Source organism: Lissotriton helveticus, chromosome 6 (genome assembly GCF_964261635.1).
Source record: "Lissotriton helveticus chromosome 6, aLisHel1.1, whole genome shotgun sequence".
Lineage (NCBI taxonomy): Eukaryota > Metazoa > Chordata > Amphibia > Caudata > Salamandridae > Lissotriton > Lissotriton helveticus.
The window spans coordinates 1,619,438,002-1,619,460,230 of NC_136067.1; positions in this window are offsets into that span (position 1 = coordinate 1,619,438,002).

A 22,229-nucleotide genomic window follows, 5' to 3' on the forward strand; every position below is an offset into this window, starting at 1 on the left:
GAACTGGGCAGGCAGGGTTTGTTGAATGCTCTCCTGGTGTGGCGTCCCAACCCCGAGAGATGGTGAGATACCATTTCCGCAGTGGTCAGCATCATATCCCACATCCTACGACACTTACCAGAGCTTCGGTGCATCCTGAACCACAAAGTCTACATAAATCTGATGCTCTGTACATGCCTTCCTACTTGTATTGATGCATTTCACCTCCACTGAATCTGCAGAACCTGGTTGGCTATTGGTTTTAAACATGTGTTACTCACCTTTCTTGCGCTTCTGTGGCCACTAGACATCTCAGGGGGTGGGGGGGGGGGGCAGGGGGGCACAGATCGCGTCATGGTGTGTAAAGACCCTAAACAAAGGGTATTACAATTTTCCAAGCCCAGCAGTTCATCAGTGAAATCTTGCTCCAACATGGCAAAAGGGGGTGCAGAGGCTACTCGCCCTGAGAGTACCCCTCCGAGTTCGGATGCCATAATGACAGAAGTGCCCACAGGCTTTCGTGTCCTGGACGGCTGCTTTGACTCCTTGGAAAAGCTCGTGGACACTATGGGGGCCAGACTAGATATACATAAGTGCTGCTTGGACATTGCGAAAGGCAGGGTGTTCGATCTGGAAGACGGGGCCGCACAGTAAGTCAGAGATTGGACTGGATGGAGAAAATCCTAAATCTGTGGCCATGAAGAATGAAGATTTGGAGGTGTATTTTGGGCATCTTCGAATCCACCAACACTGGCCTCATGAATCTTTTTGTTGAAATCTTACTCACAGACTTATTCGGAAAAGAAGCCTTCACTTCCACATTTATTATTAAGAGGGCACACCGCACACTCCGACATTGACCTACCCCTGCACCCCATCTAGACCGATCACAGCTCGCCTCCTGAACTTTCGGGATAGGGACACTGCGTTGCAAATAGCACGAGAGACTGTTTTTTTCTGCTGGCAGGGATCTACAATCACACTGTTCCCAGACTTCACTGCTATGGTTCAGGAGGCAAAGAGGAAGTTCGCTGGAGTGAATGCCAGGCTCCGAAACCTAGGTCTCAAGTACCGAATGATCTATCCAGCTCACCTGACCTAGTTTAGGACACCCCCTGCGCCGCACGGCCACCAGCCGCTGCGTGTGCCTCGCCGCCTGCCTGTCTCGCTGCTCCGGCTGCCGCCGCGTGACCACGCCCCCTGCCATCGAGCGGCGTGGTCTGTGCTCGCCTGACCTGCTATCTTGCCTTGTACCCCTGCATTACTGTTTTGTTTTGTTATTTTGTCTCCCTCTAGTGCCTGTTTTGCCTGTTTTGTTGCCCCTGTCTCATCCCTCCCCGCTCCACGCTTCCCGCCACCGCCGCTAACCCCGCCCCTTTTTTCCTTCTGTACCCTCCCTGCTCCCGCCTCCCAGCTGCTCCGCCCTCCCTCGCACTTGGCCATATATGGCGACCGTGCGACGCAGGTGAGTGTGACCTAGTTTAGGACACCCCCCGCGCCGCACGGCCACCAGCCGCTGCGTGTGCCTCCCCGCCTGCCTGTCTCGCTGCTCCGGCTGCCGCCGCGTGACCACGCCCCCTGCCATCGAGCGGCGTGGTCTGTGCTCGCCTGACCTGCTATCTTGCCTTGTACCCCTGCATTACTGTTTTGTTTTGTTATTTTGTCTCCCTCTAGTGCCTGTTTGCCTGTTTTGCCTGTTTTGGTTGCCCCTGTCTCATCCCTCCCCGCTCCCCGCTTCCCGCCACCGCCGCTAACCCCGCCCCTTTTTTCCTTCTGTACCCTCCCCGCTCCCGCCTCCCAGCTGCTCCGCCCTCCCTCGCACTTGGCCATATATGGCGACCGTGCGACGCAGGTGAGTGTGACCTAGTTTAGGACACCCCCCGCGCCGCACGGCCACCAGCCGCTGCGTGTGCCTCCCCGCCTGCCTGTCTCGCTGCTCCGGCTGCCGCCGCGTGACCACGCCCCCTGCCATCGAGCGGCGTGGTCTGTGCTCGCCTGACCTGCTATCTTGCCTTGTACCCCTGCATTACTGTTTTGTTTTGTTATTTTGTCTCCCTCTAGTGCCTGTTTGCCTGTTTTGCCTGTTTTGGCTGCCCCTGTCTCATCCCTCCCCGCTCCCCGCTTCCTGCCACCGCCGCTAACCCCGCCCCTTTTTTCCTTCTGCACCCTCCCCGCTCCCGCCTCCCAGCTGCTCCGCCCTCCCTCGCACTTGGCCATATATGGCGACCGTGCGACGCAGGTGAGTGTGACCTAGTTTAGGACACCCCCCGCGCCGCACGGCCACCAGCCGCTGCGTGTGCCTCCCCGCCTGCCTGTCTCGCTGCTCCGGCTGCCGCCGCGTGACCACGCCCCCTGCCATCGAGCGGCGTGGTCTGTGCTCGCCTGACCTGCTATCCTGCCTTGTACCCCTGCATTACTGTTTTGTTTTGTTATTTTGTCTCCCTCTAGTGCCTGTTTGCCTGTTTTGCCTGTTTTGGTTGCCCCTGTCTCATCCCTCCCCGCTCCCCGCTTCCCGCCACCGCCGCTAACCCCGCCCCTTTTTTCCTTCTGTACCCTCCCCGCTCCCGCCTCCCAGCTGCTCCGCCCTCCCTCGCACTTGGCCATATATGGCGACCGTGCGACGCAGGTGAGTGTGACCTAGTTTAGGACACCCCCCGCGCCGCACGGCCACCAGCCGCTGCGTGTGCCTCCCCGCCTGCCTGTCTCGCTGCTCCGGCTGCCGCCGCGTGACCACGCCCCCTGCCATCGAGCGGCGTGGTCTGTGCTCGCCTGACCTGCTATCTTGCCTTGTACCCCTGCATTACTGTTTTGTTTTGTTATTTTGTCTCCGTCTAGTGCCTGTTTGCCTGTTTTGCCTGTTTTGGTTGCCCCTGTCTCATCCCTCCCCGCTCTCCGCTTCCTGCCACCGCCGCTAACCCCGCCCCTTTTTTCCTTCTGTACCCTCCCCGCTCCCGCCTCCCAGCTGCTCCGCCCTCCCTCGCACTTGGCCATATATGGCGACCGTGCGACGCAGGTGAGTGTGACCTAGTTTAGGACACCCCCCGCGCCGCTCGGCCACCAGCCGCTGCGTGTGCCTCCCCGCCTGCCTGTCTCGCTGCTCCGGCTGCCGCCGCGTGACCACGCCCCCTGCCATCGAGCGGCGTGGTCTGTGCTCGCCTGACCTGCTATCTTGCCTTGTACCCCTGCATTACTGTTTTGTTTTGTTATTTTGTCTCCCTCTAGTGCCTGTTTGCCTGTTTTGCCTGTTTTGGTTGCCCCTGTCTCATCCCTCCCCGCTCCCCGCTTCCCGCCACCGCCGCTAACCCCGCCCCTTTTTTCCTTCTGTACCCTCCCCGCTCCCGCCTCCCAGCTGCTCCGCCCTCCCTCGCACTTGGCCATATGTGGCGACCGTGCGACGCAGGTGAGTGTGACCTAGTTTAGGACACCCCCCGCGCCGCACGGCCACCAGCCGCTGCGTGTGCCTCCCCGCCTGCCTGTCTCGCTGCTCCGGCTGCCGCCGCGTGACCACGCCCCCTGCCATCGAGCGGCGTGGTCTGTGCTCGCCTGACCTGCTATCTTGCCTTGTACCCCTGCATTACTGTTTTGTTTTGTTATTTTGTCTCCCTCTAGTGCCTGTTTGCCTGTTTTGCCTGTTTTGGTTGCCCCTGTCTCATCCCTCCCCGCTCCCCGCTTCCCGCCACCGCCGCTAACCCCGCCCCTTTTTTCCTTCTGTACCCTCCCCGCTCCCGCCTCCCAGCTGCTCCGCCCTCCCTCGCACTTGGCCATATATGGCGACCGTGCGACGCAGGTGAGTGTGACCTAGTTTAGGACACCCCCCGCGCCGCACGGCCACCAGCCGCTGCGTGTGCCTCCCCGCCTGCCTGTCTCGCTGCTCCGGCTGCCGCCGCGTGACCACGCCCCCTGCCATCGAGCGGCGTGGTCTGTGCTCGCCTGACCTGCTATCTTGCCTTGTACCCCTGCATTACTGTTTTGTTTTGTTATTTTGTCTCCCTCTAGTGCCTGTTTGCCTGTTTTGCCTGTTTTGGTTGCCCCTGTCTCATCCCTCCCCGCTCCCCGCTTCCCGCCACCGCCGCTAACCCCGCCCTTTTTTTCCTTCTGTACCCTCCCCGCTCCCGCCTCCCAGCTGCTCCGCCCTCCCTCGCACTTGGCCATATATGGCGACCGTGCGACGCAGGTGAGTGTGACCTAGTTTAGGACACCCCCCGCGCCGCACGGCCACCAGCCGCTGCGTGTGCCTCCCCGCCTGCCTGTCTCGCTGCTCCGGCTGCCGCCGCGTGACCACGCCCCCTGCCATCGAGCGGCGTGGTCTGTGCTCGCCTGACCTGCTATCTTGCCTTGTACCCCTGCATTACTGTTTTGTTTTGTTATTTTGTCTCCCTCTAGTGCCTGTTTGCCTGTTTTGCCTGTTTTGGTTGCCCCTGTCTCATCCCTCCCCGCTCCCCGCTTCCTGCCACCGCCGCTAACCCCGCCCCGTTTTTCCTTCTGTACCCTCCCCGCTCCCGCCTCCCAGCTGCTCCGCCCTCCCTCGCACTTGGCCATATATGGCGACCGTGCGACGCAGGTGAGTGGGACCTAGTTTAGGACACCCCCCGCGCCGCTCGGCCACCAGCCGCTGCGTGTGCCTCCCCGCCTGCCTGTCTCGCTGCTCCGGCTGCCGCCGCGTGACCACGCCCCCTGCCATCGAGCGGCGTGGTCTGTGCTCGCCTGACCTGCTATCTTGCCTTGTACCCCTGCATTACTGTTTTGTTTTGTTATTTTGTCTCCCTCTAGTGCCTGTTTGCCTGTTTTGCCTGTTTTGGTTGCCCCTGTCTCATCCCTCCCCGCTCCCCGCTTCCCGCCACCGCCGCTAACCCCGCCCCTTTTTTCCTTCTGTACCCTCCCCGCTCCCGCCTCCCAGCTGCTCCGCCCTCCCTCGCACTTGGCCATATATGGCGACCGTGCGACGCAGGTGAGTGTGACCTAGTTTAGGACACCCCCCGCGCCGCACGGCCACCAGCCGCTGCGTGTGCCTCCCCGCCTGCCTGTCTCGCTGCTCCGGCTGCCGCCGCGTGACCACGCCCCCTGCCATCGAGCGGCGTGGTCTGTGCTCGCCTGACCTGCTATCTTGCCTTGTACCCCTGCATTACTGTTTTGTTTTGTTATTTTGTCTCCCTCTAGTGCCTGTTTGCCTGTTTTGCCTGTTTTGGTTGCCCCTGTCTCATCCCTCCCCGCTCCCCGCTTCCCGCCACCGCCGCTAACCCCGCCCCTTTTTTCCTTCTGTACCCTCCCCGCTCCCGCCTCCCAGCTGCTCCGCCCTCCCTCGCACTTGGCCATATATGGCGACCGTGCGACGCAGGTGAGTGTGACCTAGTTTAGGACACCCCCCGCGCCGCACGGCCACCAGCCGCTGCGTGTGCCTCCCCGCCTGCCTGTCTCGCTGCTCCGGCTGCCGCCGCGTGACCACGCCCCCTGCCATCGAGCGGCGTGGTCTGTGCTCGCCTGACCTGCTATCTTGCCTTGTACCCCTGCATTACTGTTTTGTTTTGTTATTTTGTCTCCCTCTAGTGCCTGTTTTGCCTGTTTTGTTGCCCCTGTCTCATCCCTCCCCGCTCCACGCTTCCCGCCACCGCCGCTAACCCCGCCCCTTTTTTCCTTCTGTACCCTCCCCGCTCCCGCCTCCCAGCTGCTCCGCCCTCCCTCGCACTTGGCCATATATGGCGACCGTGCGACGCAGGTGAGTGTGACCTAGTTTAGGACACACCCCGCGCCGCACGGCCACCAGCCGCTGCGTGTGCCTCCCCGCCTGCCTGTCTCGCTGCTCCGGCTGCCGCCGCGTGACCACGCCCCCTGCCATCGAGCGGCGTGGTCTGTGCTCGCCTGACCTGCTATCTTGCCTTGTACCCCTGCATTACTGTTTTGTTTTGTTATTTTGTCTCCCTCTAGTGCCTGTTTGCCTGTTTTGCCTGTTTTGGTTGCCCCTGTCTCATCCCTCCCCGCTCCCCGCTTCCCGCCACCGCCGCTAACCCCGCCCCTTTTTTCCTTCTGTACCCTCCCCGCTCCCGCCTCCCAGCTGCTCCGCCCTCCCTCGCACTTGGCCATATATGGCGACCGTGCGACGCAGGTGAGTGTGACCTAGTTTAGGACACCCCCCGCGCCGCACGGCCACCAGCCGCTGCGTGTGCCTCCCCGCCTGCCTGTCTCGCTGCTCCGGCTGCCGCCGCGTGACCACGCCCCCTGCCATCGAGCGGCGTGGTCTGTGCTCGCCTGACCTGCTATCTTGCCTTGTACCCCTGCATTACTGTTTTGTTTTGTTATTTTGTCTCCCTCTAGTGCCTGTTTGCCTGTTTTGCCTGTTTTGGCTGCCCCTGTCTCATCCCTCCCCGCTCCCCGCTTCCTGCCACCGCCGCTAACCCCGCCCCTTTTTTCCTTCTGCACCCTCCCCGCTCCCGCCTCCCAGCTGCTCCGCCCTCCCTCGCACTTGGCCATATATGGCGACCGTGCGACGCAGGTGAGTGTGACCTAGTTTAGGACACCCCCCGCGCCGCACGGCCACCAGCCGCTGCGTGTGCCTCCCCGCCTGCCTGTCTCGCTGCTCCGGCTGCCGCCGCGTGACCACGCCCCCTGCCATCGAGCGGCGTGGTCTGTGCTCGCCTGACCTGCTATCCTGCCTTGTACCCCTGCATTACTGTTTTGTTTTGTTATTTTGTCTCCCTCTAGTGCCTGTTTGCCTGTTTTGCCTGTTTTGGTTGCCCCTGTCTCATCCCTCCCCGCTCCCCGCTTCCCGCCACCGCCGCTAACCCCGCCCCTTTTTTCCTTCTGTACCCTCCCCGCTCCCGCCTCCCAGCTGCTCCGCCCTCCCTCGCACTTGGCCATATATGGCGACCGTGCGACGCAGGTGAGTGTGACCTAGTTTAGGACACCCCCCGCGCCGCACGGCCACCAGCCGCTGCGTGTGCCTCCCCGCCTGCCTGTCTCGCTGCTCCGGCTGCCGCCGCGTGACCACGCCCCCTGCCATCGAGCGGCGTGGTCTGTGCTCGCCTGACCTGCTATCTTGCCTTGTACCCCTGCATTACTGTTTTGTTTTGTTATTTTGTCTCCGTCTAGTGCCTGTTTGCCTGTTTTGCCTGTTTTGGTTGCCCCTGTCTCATCCCTCCCCGCTCTCCGCTTCCTGCCACCGCCGCTAACCCCGCCCCTTTTTTCCTTCTGTACCCTCCCCGCTCCCGCCTCCCAGCTGCTCCGCCCTCCCTCGCACTTGGCCATATATGGCGACCGTGCGACGCAGGTGAGTGTGACCTAGTTTAGGACACCCCCCGCGCCGCTCGGCCACCAGCCGCTGCGTGTGCCTCCCCGCCTGCCTGTCTCGCTGCTCCGGCTGCCGCCGCGTGACCACGCCCCCTGCCATCGAGCGGCGTGGTCTGTGCTCGCCTGACCTGCTATCTTGCCTTGTACCCCTGCATTACTGTTTTGTTTTGTTATTTTGTCTCCCTCTAGTGCCTGTTTGCCTGTTTTGCCTGTTTTGGTTGCCCCTGTCTCATCCCTCCCCGCTCCCCGCTTCCCGCCACCGCCGCTAACCCCGCCCCTTTTTTCCTTCTGTACCCTCCCCGCTCCCGCCTCCCAGCTGCTCCGCCCTCCCTCGCACTTGGCCATATGTGGCGACCGTGCGACGCAGGTGAGTGTGACCTAGTTTAGGACACCCCCCGCGCCGCACGGCCACCAGCCGCTGCGTGTGCCTCCCCGCCTGCCTGTCTCGCTGCTCCGGCTGCCGCCGCGTGACCACGCCCCCTGCCATCGAGCGGCGTGGTCTGTGCTCGCCTGACCTGCTATCTTGCCTTGTACCCCTGCATTACTGTTTTGTTTTGTTATTTTGTCTCCCTCTAGTGCCTGTTTGCCTGTTTTGCCTGTTTTGGTTGCCCCTGTCTCATCCCTCCCCGCTCCCCGCTTCCCGCCACCGCCGCTAACCCCGCCCCTTTTTTCCTTCTGTACCCTCCCCGCTCCCGCCTCCCAGCTGCTCCGCCCTCCCTCGCACTTGGCCATATATGGCGACCGTGCGACGCAGGTGAGTGTGACCTAGTTTAGGACACCCCCCGCGCCGCACGGCCACCAGCCGCTGCGTGTGCCTCCCCGCCTGCCTGTCTCGCTGCTCCGGCTGCCGCCGCGTGACCACGCCCCCTGCCATCGAGCGGCGTGGTCTGTGCTCGCCTGACCTGCTATCTTGCCTTGTACCCCTGCATTACTGTTTTGTTTTGTTATTTTGTCTCCCTCTAGTGCCTGTTTGCCTGTTTTGCCTGTTTTGGTTGCCCCTGTCTCATCCCTCCCCGCTCCCCGCTTCCTGCCACCGCCGCTAACCCCGCCCCGTTTTTCCTTCTGTACCCTCCCCGCTCCCGCCTCCCAGCTGCTCCGCCCTCCCTCGCACTTGGCCATATATGGCGACCGTGCGACGCAGGTGAGTGGGACCTAGTTTAGGACACCCCCCGCGCCGCTCGGCCACCAGCCGCTGCGTGTGCCTCCCCGCCTGCCTGTCTCGCTGCTCCGGCTGCCGCCGCGTGACCACGCCCCCTGCCATCGAGCGGCGTGGTCTGTGCTCGCCTGACCTGCTATCTTGCCTTGTACCCCTGCATTACTGTTTTGTTTTGTTATTTTGTCTCCCTCTAGTGCCTGTTTGCCTGTTTTGCCTGTTTTGGTTGCCCCTGTCTCATCCCTCCCCGCTCCCCGCTTCCCGCCACCGCCGCTAACCCCGCCCCTTTTTTCCTTCTGTACCCTCCCCGCTCCCGCCTCCCAGCTGCTCCGCCCTCCCTCGCACTTGGCCATATATGGCGACCGTGCGACGCAGGTGAGTGTGACCTAGTTTAGGACACCCCCCGCGCCGCACGGCCACCAGCCGCTGCGTGTGCCTCCCCGCCTGCCTGTCTCGCTGCTCCGGCTGCCGCCGCGTGACCACGCCCCCTGCCATCGAGCGGCGTGGTCTGTGCTCGCCTGACCTGCTATCTTGCCTTGTACCCCTGCATTACTGTTTTGTTTTGTTATTTTGTCTCCCTCTAGTGCCTGTTTGCCTGTTTTGCCTGTTTTGGTTGCCCCTGTCTCATCCCTCCCCGCTCCCCGCTTCCCGCCACCGCCGCTAACCCCGCCCCTTTTTTCCTTCTGTACCCTCCCCGCTCCCGCCTCCCAGCTGCTCCGCCCTCCCTCGCACTTGGCCATATATGGCGACCGTGCGACGCAGGTGAGTGTGACCTAGTTTAGGACACCCCCCGCGCCGCACGGCCACCAGCCGCTGCGTGTGCCTCCCCGCCTGCCTGTCTCGCTGCTCCGGCTGCCGCCGCGTGACCACGCCCCCTGCCATCGAGCGGCGTGGTCTGTGCTCGCCTGACCTGCTATCTTGCCTTGTACCCCTGCATTACTGTTTTGTTTTGTTATTTTGTCTCCCTCTAGTGCCTGTTTGCCTGTTTTGCCTGTTTTGGTTGCCCCTGTCTCATCCCTCCCCGCTCCCCGCTTCCCGCCACCGCCGCTAACCCCGCCCTTTTTTTCCTTCTGTACCCTCCCCGCTCCCGCCTCCCAGCTGCTCCGCCCTCCCTCGCACTTGGCCATATATGGCGACCGTGCGACGCAGGTGAGTGTGACCTAGTTTAGGACACCCCCCGCGCCGCACGGCCACCAGCCGCTGCGTGTGCCTCCCCGCCTGCCTGTCTCGCTGCTCCGGCTGCCGCCGCGTGACCACGCCCCCTGCCATCGAGCGGCGTGGTCTGTGCTCGCCTGACCTGCTATCTTGCCTTGTACCCCTGCATTACTGTTTTGTTTTGTTATTTTGTCTCCCTCTAGTGCCTGTTTGCCTGTTTTGCCTGTTTTGGTTGCCCCTGTCTCATCCCTCCCCGCTCCCCGCTTCCCGCCACCGCCGCTAACCCCGCCCCTTTTTTCCTTCTATACCCTCCCCGCTCCCGCCTCCCAGCTGCTCCGCCCTCCCTCGCACTTCGCCATATATGGCGACCGTGCGAACGCGCAGCGGGCGCGCCGATTGTGCGCCGAAGGCGCGCCAAAGGTAAGCCCGTCTGCGCCCGTCCGCGACCGGACCGCGCCCAGCGCCAGGACCCCTGGCCCCCACCGACGGAAGACGACCCGACTGTCCTACAGCGCCACCGACCTCATCGCTCTCAACACCGACGGAATCCCTGGATGCCACCAGGCCACCCCGAAGCACACCCACGGACCCTTCAGCTGCAACGCCTGCAAGTTCACCTGCACCCGGACCTGCCCCACACCAGCACCATCCAAGCCAATCACCAGCAACAGCCACCTCAAGTGCATCCTGATCAACACCCGCTCCGTACACAGGCACGCCATCGAACTCTGGAACCTCCTCGACACCACAGCTCCTGACGTTGCCTTCCTCACGGAAACCTGGATGAACGACTCCTCAGCGCCCGACATCGCCATCGCAATCCCAGAGGGCTACAAGATCACCCTGAGAGACCGCGTCAACCAGACTGGAGGAGGCATCGCCATCATCCACAGGGACACCATCCACATCACGACCAACACCGACGACACCCTGAAAACCGCCGAACACCTACACTTCCAAATCCACACCGACCCGAGGACCACCCTCAGAGGCACCCTGATCTACCGACCCCCGGGACCACGCACACAATTCAGCGAGGAGATCGCCGACTTCATCAGCCCGCATGCCCTCCCTTCCGCCGACTACATCCTCCTGGGGGATATCAACTTCCACCTGGAGAACAACAACGACCGCAACACCAGCACCCTGCTCGACAACCTCGCCAACCTCGGACTCAAGCAGCTGGTGTCCACCCCCACCCACCTCGCCGGACACACGCTCGACGCCATCTTCTCATCCAGCGAAGACATCGCCTTCAGCCACGCCACTGGACTCCACTGGACAGACCACAGCTGCGTCCACTTCACCTTCAGAAGAACGACGATCCACCACCACCAGCAACCGGTTGCTCGAAGAAGCTGGAACAAGATCACAGCCGACCAGCTCGCCGCTTCCCTGAGCCAGCACCCCCCCGCCAGCTCAGCAAACCCCAGCCAGGCCGCCAACAACCTCACGAAGTGGATCATCAACTGCGCGGACGAACTCGCCCCACTGAGGACCCCGCCTAGCAGACCCGGCAGCAAGAAGGCCCCTTGGTTCACCGACGAACTCAAGAGCTCCAAGAAGAACTGCCGAGCCCTCGAGGAAGCCTGGAGAAGGGAACCAACACCGGACAACATGACCGCCCTCAAGCTTGCCACCCGAATGCACCACCAACTCATCCGCGCCACCAAGAAAACTGCATTCAAGGATCGACTGGACAACAACGCACACAACAGCAAGGAACTCTTCAACATCGTGAAAGAGCTCTCCAACCCCAACGCCGGAAACAACGACATCACCCCATCACAAGATCTCTGCAACTCCCTCGCCTCCTACTTCCACAACAAGATCGCGGACATACACAACAGCTTCAGCACTCAACCGACGCATGCCACGACCGAACCACCGCCCCCCACCACCACCCTCCGCACCTGGACTCCGATCAGCACCGAAGACACCATCCAAATGATGAACTCCATCCACTCCGGATCTCCTACCGACCCCTGCCCTCACCACATCTTCAACAAGGCCGACGCAGTCATCGCACCCCACCTGCGGGACATCATCAACACCTCCTTCGACACCGCCACCTTCCCGGAGAGCTGGAAGCACGCCGAACTCAGCGCTCTACTAAAGAAACCTACGGCGGACCCCACCGAACTCAAGAATTACCGCCCCATCTCGCTCCTCCCGTTCCCAGCCAAAGTCATCGAGAAGACCGTCAACAAGCAGCTGGCCACCTTCCTCGAGACGAATGGATCCCTGGACCCTTCACAGTCGGGCTTCCGAGCCAACCACAGCACCGAGACCGCCCTCATCGCTGCCACCGATGACATCCGAACCCTGATAGACAATGTAGAAACAGCGGCCCTCATCCTCCTAGACCTCTCCGCGGCTTTCGACACTGTCTGCCACCGCACCCTAGTGCAGCGCCTCAGCAACGTCGGAATCCAGGAGAGAGCACTGGAATGGATCATCTCCTTCCTCGACGGAAGAACACAGAGAGTCCGCCTACCACCGTACAAGTCAGAGGCCACCGAAGTCATCTGCGGCGTCCCTCAAGGATCATCGCTGAGCCCCACCCTCTTCAACGTCTACATGAGCCCCCTCGCAGCCATCGCACGCCAACACAACCTCAACATCATCTCCTACGCCGACGACACCCAGCTGATCCTCTCCCTGACCAACGACCCCGCCGCCGCCAGAGCCAACCTTCACGAAGGGATGAAAGACGTAGCCGAGTGGATGTCGACCAGCCGCCTGAAACTGAACTCAGACAAGACGGAAGTCCTCATCCTGGGCTCCTCGCCCTCCGCCTGGGACGACTCCTGGTGGCCCCCCGCCCTGGGCAGCGCACCCAAACCGACAGATCTCGCACGCAACATGGGATTCATCCTGGACTCCTCCCTCACCATGACCAGACAAGTCAACGCCGTCTCCTCGTCATGCTTCAACATCCTGCGCATGCTACGGAAGATCTTCCGGTGGATCCCCACCGAGACATGGAAGACGGTCACCCAGGCACTCGTCACCAGCCGACTGGACTACGGCAACGCCCTCTACGCCGGAACCACCGCCAAGCTCCAGAAGAGACTCCAGCGGATCCAGAACGCCTCAGCCAGACTCATCCTCGACATCCCACGACACAGCCACATCTCCGGACATCTGAGAGACCTGCACTGGCTCCCCGTCAACAAAAGAATCACTTTCCGCCTCCTCACCCACGCACACAAAGCCCTACACGATCAAGGCCCCAACTACCTCAACAACCGCATCAACTTCCACGTTCCCAAACGACATCTCCGATCAGCCAGCCACGCCCTCGCCGCCGTCCCCCGCATCCGGAGAACGACAGCGGGAGGAAGGTCCTTCTCCCACCTGGCCGCCAAGACCTGGAACTCCCTTCCGACCGACCTGCGCCTGACCCAAGACCACCTCTCCTTCAGGAAGAAGCTCAAGACCTGGCTGTTCGAGCAGTAGCAGCTCTCCCCCCCAGCGCCTTGAGACCCTCCGGGTGAGTAGTGCGCTATATAAATGTCTGTGATTGATTGATTGACCTGCGAGTAGACATTGCAGGGAGATACTGAGTGTTTGACACAACTACAGTGGCCCACGAGTTTTGCCATGACTACAAAGGTGCAGGTGGCACCCAAGGAAAAGACCCTCCCAGAGGCTCCCCTCCGCATAGCTGATCGACAGCCAGTGTGAAACTGTTCTCTTCGGAATGACCCATCCAGCTGAACTCGATTGGTTGGTCAACTTACACTGAAATTTCCTTTTTCAGGGTGACCGATAATTTGTATTTGTACATTATTCTGTTACAAGGTTGGGTAGGATGGCGAGGCGTTGCCCCCACCCAGGTGTGTATCACATTAGATCTGTTGTACTGTTTAGAATACATGACACTGTTTCCCATTCCCCATTATCTGGGGTTGTTTTCCATCGCATTTCACTTATTAGGCAATGGGGTTTGTCCCTGCGGTTGGGACTGAAGGGATGGGAGGGGAGCGGAGGGGGGGGAGGTTGCATGTTGTTTCTTTGTATTATTGCACCTGTCTCTACTCACTCAATGTAGCTGCTACAAAGTTCTACAAGTGATGCGCACAGATACATTTTCAAGCCTCGCAAATGATGACCTGGGATAAATGGGCAGCTTTCTCAGACCTAGCGCTACTCACTTGGAAATGTTAGGGGTTTAAATAATGCTAGGAAAGGGAAGCAGGCAGATATTGCGTTTGTTCAGGAAACGCATTTACAGAAGGCTACAGTCATGCACTTTGCTAATACCTGAGGCCCCCACAGATACTTTGCAAACTACAGCACGTACACTAAAGGTACAGCTGTTCTCATACAATAGCGCTTGCCTTTCCAATTCTCAAGGGTTCGCACTGATGGTGAAGGACGGTACATTATGGTGGTGGGGCACCTAATGGGATGACAGATAGCTTTTGTCTGCATCTATGCGCCTAACGTCGATGATCCAGACTTCTTTCACGCATTACACTCACAAATTCTCCAGTTAGACGTGGACTACATTTGCATGGGCTCACCGGGCTCTGCTAGAGCTGTGCGACACACTGGGCCTCATAGATGAGTGGTGTCACTGCCGACCAGGGGACTCAGCATATACACATTACTCCGCACCCCATCACACTTGGACAAGAATGGATTATTGGCTTGCGTCCCCTGCCTTGGCGGCTTGGTATAAGGCATCCAACATCTAACCAGAACCCTCTTGGACCACTCCTCAGTGGTGCTGGTTCTCGGGGTCCTACGACCGAAGGGATGCGAGAGACAGAGGAGGTTCCCTAATCAGGCATTACTGGACGGCATTTTCCATGCGGAGCTCCATGGCACAATTATCGAATACTTTGACATAAATAATGGGTCTGTAAAATCCTAGGCCATCTACAAGGGGCGTGCATCTCCAAGCATCCTGGGGTCTTGGGGGACTTGAGGCACACACTAAAGCGCATAGAGCAGCAACTGAGTTTACTGGTTCAGGAACAGGCAGAGCGACCCGAACTGGCACAGCAGGGCCGCAGATTGATGCTTTTGACTGAGTTCAGGGAGGCCGCGGAACGTGAGGCATGTTTTTTGAGCAAATATTCTACATCACGCCGGTATGGTGAAGATGAGAGACCTTGCCACACGCTGGTGCGACTATTGAGACCCTTGTTGTGTCCTTCAGACAGGTTGGACCAACTTAGCTAATCGGCACTAGGCCTGACACGTGGCCCTAGGAATAAAGGATGCAGACACGGGAAATAACTTGCTGGCTCTCCGTGCGCCCGTCTCAGAATGGCGTACGTGCGTGCGGAGCCTTTCTTTATTATAGGCGGTCACATGACTTCCACACTACACGCCCCTTACGCCAGGGGCGGATTATGAACCCAAAACATAACATTCCTCCTAAAACAAGAAAAACTCAAAACAATAATTCTCAGACAGCTGCACCCTTCCGTCTTGAGGGGTAGTCTATTGTACTAATCTTCATAGACTTCAAGTTTACTTTCAAAACTGCTCCCAACCCGTAGGACACATTACGGAACATTGTATTTAACTCTGATACATAGAACAGTCTTACGTGAGATAATCGCGTAGTCGACAGGAAGGCGTCGGGTTACGTCTCAGCCTTTGATCCACGCCCCTCTGGCTTGAACAGTCTGTCTCTGGGGCGGAGCCGGTCTCAGGCGCCTCCATGTCGGGCTCCTCCGGATATGACACCCCTTCCTGGGCCTCCGCACCGCCTTCTGTTTCCTTGATCACCGCCCTCGGAGTGCTACTCTGTGTGATCTCGAGACTGGGCGTCGGCTCCCTGCCTGGCAAGTCCTGGGCAGTTTCAGTTTCTGTTACCAGAGGTGGTGAATCCAAGGCGCTCAAACCCCCATGGAAATGTTTAAAGTGTGACACATTCCTGGTTACAGTCTCCCTTCCGCGGACCACAGTGACGCGTGTTCCTTTAACACCAACCACTCGCCAGGGTCTTCTCTCATAATTCAAACGAAACTTTCCGCTCGTCACCCTGTTACGGAGAAGCACCACATCTCCTCTGCTGAATTGTGTCACCATGGCTCTTCTCTTGTGGCTGATTTTAGCAAATGCAGTCTCTCGCTTGCGGGCAATTATTTCTTCATTCACGGGGGCAGGGGCCCATTGAGGGTGGTGAGGAATAGAATCAGGTACAATCCGTCCCATCAGGAGATGCGCCGGGGCTATCCCGGTAGTTGAATGGGGGGTTTGTCGGTAGATGCGAAGAAACGTGAAAATGGCCATCTCCACGGACTGTCCTTTGTCATGAGCAATGCGAATCACTTTATTAAGGGTCCTCATGAAGCGTTCCGCTTCCCCATTCGCTTGTGGCCATCGGGGAGTGATGCGTCGATGCCGAATGCCCAGAGATGACAGATAGGTGGCCAGTTCCTGTCCTTGAAATGGGGGTCCATTGTCTGTGCGGATTTCGCACATAGCTCCATGGGTGGCAATAATCTTCTCTACCTTCGGGATCACACACTCTGCGCTGGTGCTGGCTATTATTTCCACTTCCGGATACTTGGAATGGTCATCAATCATGACCAGCGTGTAGTTCCCATCCGGGAGGCTGCCAAAGTCCATGCTGACCTTGTCCCATGGCTGTTGTGGACGAGGTTCCACGGCTATCGGGGCTTCCCGAGGAGCTTCCCCCGTCACCTGACACGCAGCGCATGCCCTCACCACCTGCTCCACCATGTCATCCATCAGAGGAAACCACACCTTTGTCCGTAAGCGTGCCTTGGTTTTAACCATGCCTTGGTGACCTACGTGCGCTAACTGTATGACTTGATCAGTGAGGGCTGAGGGTATCACCAAGCGATGCCCCCGCAGAAGGCATCCGGCCTCATCTTCATTGAGCTCCTCTCGGACATGGTACAGACTCTCCATTATTTTCTGAGCTCCGGGCGTGAGCATCTTCCACCCCTCCTTGGCCCGATTCCAGTTAGTCGTGTGAACAAGTTCTTTGGCCCTCTGGAGGCAGGCGTCCTGCGCTGTGACACTCACAATGTCGCTGAGAGAGATGGGACGAGGGCAAGATCGCGCCACCACCCACCTGACATAGGCCTCTGTTTCTTCAGCTTCCTCCATCTCCTCAGCCGTGGCTGGTCTGGGATGTCGGGACAGATAATCTGCCGGGTTCTTGGCTCCGGGCTGATACTCGATTGTACAGTTGTACTCCTGCAGTTGAAGCAGCCACTTTTCTATGCGAGGCGGGGGCTTGGATGAGGTTCCCGCAAACAGGGACAGCAGGGGTTTGTGATCGGTCACCACAGTGAATGGCTTGCCATATATGTAGAGGTGAAAATGTCGGCACCCCCAATGAATGGCAATCGCTTCCTTCTCAATCTGCGAGTACCTCTGTTCCGTGTCCGTGAGAGATCTGCTCGCAAAAGCAACAGGCGTCCAGTCGATGTCGTCTCTCTTCCTTTGCATGAGAACCGCTCCCAGTCCAGCAGGCCCCGCATCCACAGCAATAAGCGTGAAGTTGCGGGGATCAAAGAAAGCGAGAGTGGTGTTGTTGGACAGAGCCTCTTTGATGTCTCGGAAAGCTTTATCTTGCTCAGGCCCCCAGTGCCAGGGAGTGGAGTCTTTGGTGAGGTCCCGCAGGGGGAGCGTGAGGTTAGCCAAGTCTCTGATGAACCGGCCACAATAGTTGACCATGCCCAGGAAACTCCGGACTTCAGTAACGGTCTGCGGGGGTGGCGCATCTTTAATGTCCTTCACCTTATCCGGGTCCGGGTTGACACCCTCGGCTGAGAAGACGTAACCAAAAAACCCTCGTTGGTCCCGCAGGAATTCACACTTTTCTCGGTGGAGCGTTAGTCCCGCGTCTTTGAGTCTCCGAAACACTTGGGCCAGCCTTTGATTGTGCTCCGGGATGGTGCGGGCATGTATCATTATGTCATCACTGACATTTATTACTCCAGGTATTCCAGCGATTAGCTCCTGGATGACATTCTGGAACACCTCCGCTGCACTGGAGATTCCGAAGCTGAGGCGAGTGTATCTTCGAAGGCCGATGTGAGTGGAGAAAGTAGTGATGTTGCGCGACTCCATGTCCAACACCAACTGGTGGTACCCTGACCGCAAGTCCAGCTTGGAAAACCAACGGGCACCTGCCATCTCTCCGATGAGGTCATCTATGGTGGGCGTGATGTGGCGCTCCCGTTTTATGGCAGCATTCGGGAGGCGCATGTCCACGCATATCCTGACCGCTCCGGGTTGCTTCGGTTTCCGGGTGACCACGATGGGCGAAACCCATGGGGTGGGACCCGAAACTTTTTCGATTATGCCTGCCGCTTCCAGTTTGTGCAGTTCTTCTTCCACCAGCGGCCGTAGATGGAACGCAATGCGGCGATGTCGCAGAGCCACCGGCTGCACCGTTGGGTCAATGTGCAGATGAATTTCTCGGCCTTTGAACTTGCCAATGCCCTCGAAAAGGTCCGGGTACTCCATGAGGAGATGTTGGACAGATTCCTCATGGACCCCGAAGGCGAATGTCACCACTCCCAGGTCTTCAGCCGCTCTGCAACTCAGCAGCATGCCTTGGCCTTCTTCTGACACGAAGACATTGGTTTTGATCGTCTTGTTCCCATGGCGGATTACCGCTTTGAACTTTCCTCTAATCTCGAGAGGGGTGTCTTGCCCATACGCGAAGACAGTGATGGGGGTGGGACGCAGTGCTGGAGGCGTGGTCATGGTCCTGTAGAGGGAAACACTCATCAAGTTTATGGATGCGCCCGTGTCCACCACGGCTATAAGATCTTGGTCCGCTACCTGTATGGCGCATTGGGGCAGGGGCCTGGTGCGGCGGGCAGCGGTGCCAATCATGTGCACCTTGTGCACCGACCGTTCTTCTTCTTCGTCATCATCCATGTCACTGTGACTCTGTTCCCCCTCCACTATGGCCTGCACAGCGGGGCGTGGTTTACGGAAGTTCTTCGATCGGCACACCCTTTCAAAGTGATTCTGCCGGCCACATCCCGAACACCGCTTGCCCCGTGCTGGGCATTCTGCCATCTGGTGTCGCGGACCTCCACAATACCCACATGACTGTCCCGACGCTCCACCCTGAATGGGCGGTCTCTTGGGCCACTTGGTGGGCGTGTGTGTCTGTATCTTGTTGACCGGTTCCACTTTGACCGATGCCTGCAACGCAGCTTCCATGTGCGCAGCCCTAGCTTTGGAGAGTTCTTTCGTGCGGCCAAGAGTTAGGATGTCCGTCAGCGGCTTGCCAGACTCCTCCAGAATCCGTTCCCTTAATTTGGCCGACGCACATCCCTGTATGATTTGCCCCCGAATTTCCTCAGTGGTATCTTGAACCCACACGTGAGCGCCAACCTTTTGAGCCTGGTGTGATATGTGTCCAGCGATTCCTCGGGCAGCTGGCGCGCTTGTCTAAACACAAATCGTTCGTAATCTTGATTGGCCATGGGCTCAAAATGGGCATTGAGGGCATTAATCAGCGTGTGATGAGTTCTGGGGGTCGCCTCCGGGAGGGTCCGAGCAATGGAGTGTATGTCCTTGCCGCCGAGATGTAACACCATGGCCCGTTTCTGTTCCTTGTGCGTCTTCGTAGCTTCAAAGAACACTAGTAGTCTATCCACCCACTCCTTCCATTTGGGAGCGAGCGCTGAGGGCGCCCCCTCCACCACAAAGGGTTCGATGGGCGGAATCGTCGCCATCCTCCCAGGCGCGCTTGCGCGGAGGTGGGGTCCGCCGCACGGCACGAGCACCACGAGCCGAGGGACAGGCTCGCGGCCGCCACACGGGGCAGGAGGCAGGTACTCTCACCCAGCGAGGATCCAGCAGCCACCCTCGTCGCCAATTGTTGTGTCCTTCAGACAGGTTGGACCAACTTAGCTAATCGGCACTAGGCCTGACACGTGGCCCTAGGAATAAAGGATGCAGACACGGGAAATAACTTGCTGGCTCTCCGTGCGCCCGTCTCAGAATGGCGTACGTGCGTGCGGAGCCTTTCTTTATTATAGGCGGTCACATGACTTCCACACTACACGCCCCTTACGCCAGGGGCGGATTATGAACCCAAAACATAACAACCCTCTATGGGGCAACCATGTATCGCGGCGCTTCGCTACTCACAGGCGCTCAGGATATTTGGGATGAATTCCTGGGCTACTACTCTCAGGTATATTCGTCGTGCATAACACACAGTGAAGATGATCTTAAAGCATATCTAGCCGAAGTTGCACTAGTGTGGCTTGAAAAAGCTATGCAACAATTTTTGGCGGAGCCATTTACCTCGAATGAAATCATTAGCGCAATAGATGCCATGAATGGCTCGACCGCACCAGGCCTTGATGGGTTTACGGGTTATTTTTACAAAGCCTACAGGTCCCTACTAGCTCCATATCTCCTAGAGATATACAACGACGGCTACTGCCCCCCACTCTTTGAGAGGAGGTGATCATTTTGCTTCCTAAGCCTGGCAAGGACCCGCTCCTTTGTGGGATATACAGGCCACTGTTGTTATTAAATTTGGATTATAAGATTCTGGCAAAAATGACAGTACTGTGACTGGCTCTGCTGTTTGATTGTATTATTTCACCTGTCCAGTCGGGCTTTGTCCCACACCGGTCCACAGCCCTGAACCTCTGAACACCTTTTGCTACTATTAGCAGGATAGACCCCGAGGTTCCGGCAGCCGTCATGCTCCTGGACACGGAAAAGGCTTTTGACTCCCTGGTGTGGCCCTTTGGCTCTCCCTATCGTTAGCTGGGAGAGTAGCAATCATTAAAATGGTTGTGCTCCCCACGTTCTTGTATTTGTTTAAAAACATACCCATTCCGCTATCCAACAGCTTTTTTCGAATGCTTCGCTCACATCTTATCAGACTGACGTGGGGTGGGAAAAATGCAAGGGTCAGTTGGGAGACTCTAACCCTGCCATATGAAACGGGAGGTCCCAAATTTTTAGATTTGTTACTTAGTGGCACAATGCAGCTTTGCACACTCCTGGTACCATCCCGATGCACACATCCCTTACTCCAAACTTGAAGCTGACCTGGTGCATCCTACGCCGATTAAAACTATTTTGCCTGAGGGATTTCCCAGAGACCCTCGGGATGTGCAGACCGTGTCCACCACTTGCTGGGCTTGGAAGAAACTAGCGGGTGTGACTGGTGGCCACTCATTATAATGCCGATAGTCAACAATCAATGCTTGCCCATCACGGCAGAAAAGCTGGTACAGCGAATAGTTACTTCATACTCCTTGGATACAACTAGGGATTTATTTCCAGGTGGGTATGATTTCACAGCTCGGAGGACGAGAGGTTCAGTGAAGCATCCTTTATGGACAAAATCATTCTCAGTAGCCTTCGTAGTGCGCTAAGGGCACAAATCGCTGAGTTCCCTCTGGAGCCGGAATCATATTCACCACTGACAATGTTGATCACCAACACAGGGCGGGACCATCTGGTTTCAAAGTTGTACAAAGCATGCATGACATTAATTCCCGCCAGAGAAACCAAAGTCCGGGAGATCTGGGAGTGAGACCTGGGACACCCTAAAGAGGACTCTCATTGGTCCTACTGCTGTACTCAAACTAAGAAAGTGTCTCTGAATAGTCGGCACAAGCTGATCCACTCCAAGTAACTATGGAGGGCATACATGTCCCCTGCCAAACTTTACTCAGTAGACCCCTCTCGACCGCATACAAACCCCAAATGTGGGGCGCATCATGCAGACTTTGCCCACATGACCTTGAATTGTGTGAAAATAGGAGGGTATTGGAGAGCAGTTTACACAATTCTTTCACTTATGACTCGCCTTGACCTACATCCAACGCTGGGGGTGGTCCTACTGGGGTATGTCCGCAGCATCCCAAAGCAGTTGCGCCGCTTCACTTCTATTGCGTTACTGCTCGCTAAACGGGAATTAGCTCTCCACTGGGGTAATAAGGTCATTCCCACCACAAAGGCCTGGCTAAATAGCCTTATTTATTGTAACACAAATGATGACTTGTTTGCAACCCCCTACCAGTGACATCCAGGCCCAATAATATATGAAACCCTTTGAAGAATTACCTGCTAGAGGTCGAATCACCCACACCTTCACAGCCGCCTGCTGGGATAGACCCCCCCATGTCCAGACTAACTAATGGTATTTGTCATATGGTTTTTGGAATGTACGAGGTCCATCACAAGGGAGAGTGGTGCTTAGAACCAAGGTAATCCAAATGCTACCTTTAACTGCTACTGGCGAAATGTGTTTGTTGTGATTTTTTAAGTCAAGAATTATACATTGAACTGTGCCTACTATATTGCTGCATTGAGGACATGTATCATATTGTTGTGATATTACATGAAAATGGTAAATAAAGTTGAAAAAAAGACCTGCTTGCTTGATGAATTAGCACCTCTTAAACAACAAGCATTGGAAATGCGATAGGTCTCGCATTAGGAAAGTTTGAGCTTTTTGGGCCCGATGTAGGTAATTCATATTTACCGACTCTTAAATACCGAATTTTACCGATTCGGTATTTAAGAGTCGGTAAATATGAAGGGGGGAGATGTAGGTATTACAGATTCTGTAAATATCGAATCATTAAGATTCGGTATTTACCGATTCTGTAATTACAGATTCGGTATTTCCCATTGATTCCTATGGGCTTCAAAGCCCATA